Here is a 7,405-nt window from a genome sequence, read left to right as displayed (position 1 = left end):
ACCCCACACAGCACGGAATTCTTGGAGTGCCCAGAGGGACAGAAAGCAGAAGGTTAAATAGGGAAGGTGTCTCAGGTAAAACACAGACTTGGGAAACTGTTACATAAGTGGTTTTGCATAACAAGTCAATAGAAAAGACTGGGGAGGTCAACGCAGGGAGTGATGATATCTGGTCATAACTGCCAGCTCCCGGTGCAGCAATGAGGAGTTTCCAGAGATATCACAAGACTAGATCCAAACAGTTTGTATCTGCTCTGATTGTAGGATAAGTGGATGCAGGGTGTGATAGCTGTTGTTTATGACAGCATTCCGTAGCTTGATTTGAGGCTATGATCACAATGGGAAGAAAGTGATCTTTAAGTTTTAGGCAATAGACACACTTCAACCTTAGCAATGTTTTACTTGTTTATATAATAAACTGGTGGCAGTTAGCAGTGAATTCACATATTTTATTAAGGTTAGGGCAAGAAGAAAGCCATTATCTCTTGAATTCAATAAAACGTCAACTAAGCCATGTATATAGAACTGTCAAAACTATTACTTAATAGTAATTAAATTGGAATGACTGAGTCAATAATTGGAGTCTAATACATGCTATTTTAATTTCATACATGTGAATTGGTTCTCATGTTTGAAGTTAGTTTATGGTAATTTAAAAAAATCACAGTGGAAGACTTTTTAGTTCTTTTAAAAATACATCCTTAATGGGTGGGTTTCATGGTGGCACAGGGAAGCTAGGGATGGGGTTCTGGGCCACATCACTGTGCCTGAGCTTCTGAGCCATGACTCAGCCTGCGGGTGTCATGGGGCCTGTCTGAACTTGGCTTGGAGTAGAGGGAGAGTCTCGGAAAGTGGAGCAGAACCAGTCCTGGGAGGAGGGCCCTGGCCCAGATACTGACCCTTCCCCTTCCCCCCCCCCCCCACCACTCACACCCTGCCCGAGTATTCCACTGATCCCTTTAAACAATATGAAGAGGAGAAAGTAGAATTTTAAGGAAATTGACCTCCATAAAGAATGGCCTTCTTAGATAACCCAACAGTCATCCTGGCTCATATCCAGCAATCTCATGTGACCGGGGATGACATGGGGATGTGTGAGATCATCCTAACTGATCGTGATGTAGATCTGGAAAAGTTTCATCCACCTTTGGTGCCTGGAGATGGTGGCTCAGAAATTCCAGGAAGCAGTGTTGAAACTCAGGGCTGGGTCTATGCTCAACATGTTGAGAATACCTCAGGTTGGGACTTTTGCATCAGAAGACACTCAAACATAGCTCAAAGATTAGAGAGACTTCAAAAAAGAGAGACAAAACCAGATAAAATGCAAGAATGTCCCATAAAAAGAAAGAAATGCTTCTCGTTCAACAAAGGAGCTCAGTTCATTTTTTGAAAAAAAGAACTTCAAAGTCAAGTCTTCAAGTGTAGGGAAGCCATCGCTCCTCTCTGTGCACCTAGAGCAGTGCCCTCTCCGACTAAATGATTCTTTTAATGAGTATTCCAAATTTGATGATAAGGGCCACGTAGAGACCACTGCAACCAAAAAAATTGACGGCTACCTTGCACTGCACACAAGCCAAGACAGACTGTTACTAATGACAGTTGTGACCATAGCACATGCCAAGGTGTATGACCTAATCAGACTAATCTGCTGGCAGTATACAAGTGAAAGACGAGAACCCAAGCTCAATGACAACGTTAGTGCTTATTGTCTCCATAGGCTGAGGACAACGGTGAGGTTGACATAGACTTCCCTCTCCTGGATTCCAATGAACCCATTCGCAAATTTGGCTTCAGCACTTTGGCCTTGGTTGAGAAGTCCTGGTCTTGCAGTGATTCTTTCTTTGAATAAATTCTGCTCATGTATTCTTCCTTATTCAGTTGGACAGTACAAAGGTTACCATGAAAGATATCTTACAGAAGGCCCTGAAGCTGAGGAAGGGCTCTCAAAGGGATTCAGGACCTCAGTATCACCAGGAAAAACAGAGTGAGCCTAAAGTGCCCATGGACTTAGAATGCACTCTGGAGTCAGAGCACTTTGGAGTTCTGCCTTGTGCAAGAGAACAGCTCCAGGGGAGAAGGAATTTCAGAGGAGGATCCTCACACTAACATAGCCATAGTCCAAGATATTATGTTCAGTCACCATTACAAGTCTTTCAAAGTTAGCATGATTCACAGACTCAAATTCAAGACGGATGTGCAGCTAGGTATCTCTGGAGGTAAACTGGAGATAGACCCCATCACTAATCAAAAGGCCAGCACAAAGTTATGAATTAAGCAGAAGTCCATTTCAATTGATTCTGACATGCTGTGTGCCTGCAACCTTGCTGAAGAAAAAAGCCCAAGTCACGTGATGTTTAAACTTACCTTTCTAAGCAATCATGACTACAAACATTTCTACTTTGAGTCAGATGCTGCTACTGTCAACTAGACTGTGTTGAAGTTGAACTATATCCTGAATTCCCGAGCAAGCACTGCCCGGGATGATTACTTTGCTTAGCAACAAAGAAAACTGAGCAGGAGAACAAGCTTTAGCTTCCAGAAGGAGAAGAAGTCGGGACAGCAATAATGGCTAGAACAAAAACACTGATGGGTCACCTTTCACATCAGCAGCAGCAACAACAGCTCCACTCAGCCTTGGTGGACACCAACACGGGAAGGCCCTAGGCTCTCTACAGTTTCTCATGGTTGAAAGATCCTGAGCAGCATATTGGGGATGAAATGGAACCCAGAACTTGGTGGGCCACCCTGTGCCATTTTGACTGGAACCCCTTCAGACTCGAGTAAGGATGGCAGATATTTGTACGAGAAGCCAGACAAGATCACATGCTGGGTGAACTGCATTATGTAGCACATAAAATCACACAAAAAGAGTGACTTCTACATTTTTTCACAGTTTGATTACAAAACATTGATATGTAGAAGAAAGAAGTCACTTAGAACAAGATCGAATGTCTTCAAGTTAATACAAAACAAAATGCATACTTTTTTCTTGTAATAAACTGGCATAATCTTAAAAAATAATAGCTAATTCTGATTTAGTTTAGTGCACATTGGCAGAACAATATGATTTTCATGATCTTTCTAAAACTTAAAGAATACACAACATTTGAACACGTGTTAGAGGGTAACTTAGTTTTGTGCTATTGATGATCTAAACTATATTCCTTGCAACTACAGGCCTTTGTTTCTGTCTTGAAATACACAGAACTGATAAAAGGTTAAGGACAGCTAGGTGAATTCACTTGAGATATCTTCTGAGTATCAAGAACATGTTGAATTTGTGATAAAGACAAAAATATCACGATTATCTTATTTTCATTTCCAGTGTAACACCAATACCTTAATAGAAGCTGAATTAAAAACCTTTAGACATCTTATTTAAATGTGGGTCTTTAACTTTCAAGATTTTTCTCTTTGATGAATGGTCCTTTGGCTAACTGTGAAATATCTGCTAGAGATGTCTTACCATATATATCCCAATTTAAAAACTTGATTGAAACAGTGCCAGATGTTTTAGAAATATAACTAACTATATAAACTAGAGCTATGGACACCTTATTGGACTCATTAATGGAGGATAATAGCCACATGCATATTTAGCATTTATACTTACAAAATACTTTACATAGATGTACTAATTTTATGTTCATAAATCCCTGTAAAGTAGACAGGGGTACTGAATTAAATGAATAATTCTTCATCTACTTGTTTTCCCTATTTGGATAGTTAGGTCACACTGATTTATGTAAGTATGCATATGATTTTGGATGTGCTGCAATATTCAGGGCTACATTCCCAAACAAGCGCAATATCATTTGCAAAATGTAATAAATCCCCATCTATCAGGAATTTCACTTACATTTTGGTTTTTATGCTTCTTAACCTTCATGATGCTGGCAAGTATATTTGATGAGCATACATTTAATATGCATTTAATGCATCACTTGAAATTAATTATTAGAGAACTCATAAAATGGTTAAATAGAAAAAAAACAAGCAACAGCAAAAGCAAAGGAATGAAAAATGCCTGTTGCCTAACTGTGATATGCCGTTGCAAAGACAACCTCTAGGCCTAAGGTGGTCCATCAATAAATATTTATACCTTAGGCAGACAATGGATGGACAGTGAGCTGGACTCAGAGATGGAGTACGGCAAGCTAGATTATCCTTGGGAAATGGTGCATTACTTTAAATAACTCCATGTTTATTCATGAAATAAATATTAATTATCAAAGCATTAATATTCTTTCAGGGATATCATATAGATATGAATGATGAAATAGCAGAATATATGAAGAAATAAAGTTGTAGGTCATCCAAAGCACAATGAAAAGGTTCATGGTGTATCCAGATAGCCTGCAACATGTTACCAAAGAAGGTGTACATGTGCTGATGAGATTACAGATCCATCACAGCAATTTGAACACTCTGATTATGATTCCTCAGAGATTAAATAACTTCTTCAGTATCACACAGCTAGTAATACTGGAGCAGATATTTGAACCCAGATCATCTGATATTAAGGTCAGAACATTTTCCAATATTCCTCATTGCCTGTGATGAATCTCAGAGATTTGACTGGAGTCAATGTTTTATATATTCGTCATTTTTAGTAGTACTTTGAGTTTTGCCTGTTGTATGAGGTGTTTATTTTCATTAAGAATCCAAATGCACAGTATAAGAATATATGTGTGTGTGTGTGTGTGTGTGTGTGTGTGCTTATAAAGACAAATGAAATAGGCTATTTCATTAATTTATCAAGTAACTATAATTAGTGAAGCCAATTTTTCTCCTTTAAGTATGAGAAGCAAGTTAATATAGCAGCGTGAAAGGATGGCTTAGACACTGCTAAGGATATTTATGTTGTATGAAGTTATATAAGGATTAAGATAGTATGGAGTCTAAGGGAAAGTTATTCCAGTTTGCCTATGTGCTTCAATTTTATTTTCTTTCTTCTGAGAAGTCAAAAAGGAATTTGGGGGCTACTCCACAGTTCCTCTTCATCCTTAACACTTTCTTCCTTTCTTACTTGGCTTTTGTTTCCTCATCTTTCTCTCAGAGTCTTCTCTTAAGCAAAATTTCTGAATATTTATTTTCTCATACTTATGGGTGTACATGTTTTCTCCCCTCATAGAATGTAAGATTTATTTGAAAATAAAGTCAACAACGATTTACTATGGTGTCAATGGTCCAGGAATGCCGTCATGCCTCTCAACTCTCTGCTCACATGAACTTGCCACTTAAATGTGAAATTTTGACAATAAGCTTTATATCTTTTGGTTAAGACAATATTCTATTTCTGAATGCAAATATGCCTGCTCTGAGAATAAATATTGATTAATCTCCTTTTACAGATGAGGACAATGAGATAAACAGGGCTAAGTCACCAAGACAGTAAGTATTTAAGGCTGAATTTGGACTCACATCTTTCTGAGTCCAGGCACAGCACTCTATTCCCTGTGCCACCTAGCTGCCCTAATAGGAGGGTTATAACTTTTAAATAAAATTTATAGAGGAATCAACTAGTATTGAATATAATTAAAGAAATATAATGAATAAAATAAGCAGAGATAACAAGGAAGAGTGCAGATATGAAATCTTGGAGTGGGGAAGACCTGAGTTCAAAGACTATGTGACATTGGCTTTATGACTATGGACACTATCGCTTAGCTTGCCATTGAATTAGGTAAAACTCTAACACTATCTGTAGGCCAGAGGAATTTTCTTCTCCAGAAATTCCCCAAACAAATGAAACTGTAGACCTGGACACTACTACCTCTCCCTCTGCCCCTACCTCCCAAAAAATAAAGCAGAGCCTCAAAATAAGTTTTTAAAAAAAGATAATTTAAAATGAGAAAACTAAAGTCTTAGTGAAGTTTTAATCCTTAATGACTTAAAACTGTGGTAAGATTTGACACTTTCAAAAAGTACTGCATACCACAAGTTGTAAAGAAAGGAGTTTTTTTGGTGAATACTTTTTTCTAGTCATTTTATTTATCTTGTTTCTCCTTTTGAGTTTTCAGAGGAAGTAACATAACGTGGATTTTTAAACATTTAATGAAGAATATTCATATACTTACCTAACATCTCTCTTCTCACTGTCCTCCAGCTTCACTGCAGACAAACACATATCTTACCAGTAATGTCTAGTCCAATTGGGCTTCACCTGGCTTTAGCTGAAAAATAAGTTTGATTTTCCTTGGATTACTATATCTTGACTATTTATGAGTGCAAAAGACAAAACCCATAAGTATGTCTGTCTACCTACCAATCTATCTACCTACCTACCTATCTATCTATCACCTATCTACAATTTGTTTAAATGTAGGTGGATATGAAACACGTAAGTGCTAAATCATGAAGATGCAGTCCACTCAGTAATTTTTGGAAAGAGTGCAGCCAACATGGTGGAGCAGACTGGACAGACCTGTTGTAGCTCTCCCTTCAAAGCCCACGAAATACCTATAAAAATGACTGAACAAATTCTAGAGAATCATAAGCCACAAAAAGGCAGAGTGAAAGAGATTTCCAGCCCAAGACAGCCTGGAAGGCATCATCCTGTTTTGTCATGTTATTCAATCTGATAGGTGTGATGTGGAAACTCAGAGTTGTTTTGATTTGCATCACTCTAATCAATAGTGATTTAGAGTATTTTTTTCATATGACTATAAATAGCTTTAATTTATTCCTCTGAAAATAGCCTGTTAATATTCTTTGACCATTTATCAATAGGAGAATGATGTATTCTTGTACATTTGACTCAGTTCTCTCTATATTTTAGAAATGAGATCTTTATCACAGACACCAGTTCAATAATTCTTTCTCAGTTTTCCACTTCCCTCCTAATCTTGGTTGCATTGGGTTTGGTTGTGCAAAAGCTTACCAACTTAATTTAATCAGAATTATCCATTTTTCACTTCATAATGTTTTCTACCTCTTGTTTAGTCAAAAATTCTTCCCTTCTCCATAAATGTGATAAATACACTATTCTTTACTCCAAAAATTTGTTTATAGCATCAATCTTTTTACCTAGTTCATGTACCCAGTTGGATTATATTCTTGTGCATGGTGTCCGGCATTGGTCTACACATAGTTTCCACCACATTGTTAGCCAGTCTTCCCAGCAATTTGTGTCGAACAGTGAGTTCTTATCCCAGAAGTTGGGTTCCTTGGGTTTGTCAAACAGTAGAGTGCTATATTCATTGACTATTGTTTCTTGAGTACCTAAACTAATCCATTTGTATACCTTTCTATTTATTAGCCAGTATCAAGTGGTTTCGATAATTGCTGCTTTATAATACAATTTGAGATCTGGTAGACCTAGGCCACCTTCCCTAGTATTTTTTTTTTCATTAGTTCCCTTGATATTCTGAACGTTTTGTTCTTCCAGACGAATTTTGATATT

At 37.5% G+C, this 7,405-nt stretch overlaps 1 pseudogene; it reads left to right on the top strand.

Moving 5' to 3' along the window:
• The first annotated feature begins 1,015 nt into the window (after positions 1-1,015).
• Positions 1,016-2,566, top strand: LOC140511114 (target of rapamycin complex 2 subunit MAPKAP1 pseudogene; annotated as a pseudogene).
• Positions 2,567-7,405: the final 4,839 nt, after the last annotated feature.

Source organism: Notamacropus eugenii, chromosome 6 (genome assembly GCF_028372415.1).
Source record: "Notamacropus eugenii isolate mMacEug1 chromosome 6, mMacEug1.pri_v2, whole genome shotgun sequence".
Classification (NCBI taxonomy): domain Eukaryota; kingdom Metazoa; phylum Chordata; class Mammalia; order Diprotodontia; family Macropodidae; genus Notamacropus; species Notamacropus eugenii.
The sequence above is the reverse complement of the archived record's forward strand: the minus strand, read 5'-3'. Positions and strand labels throughout refer to the sequence as shown.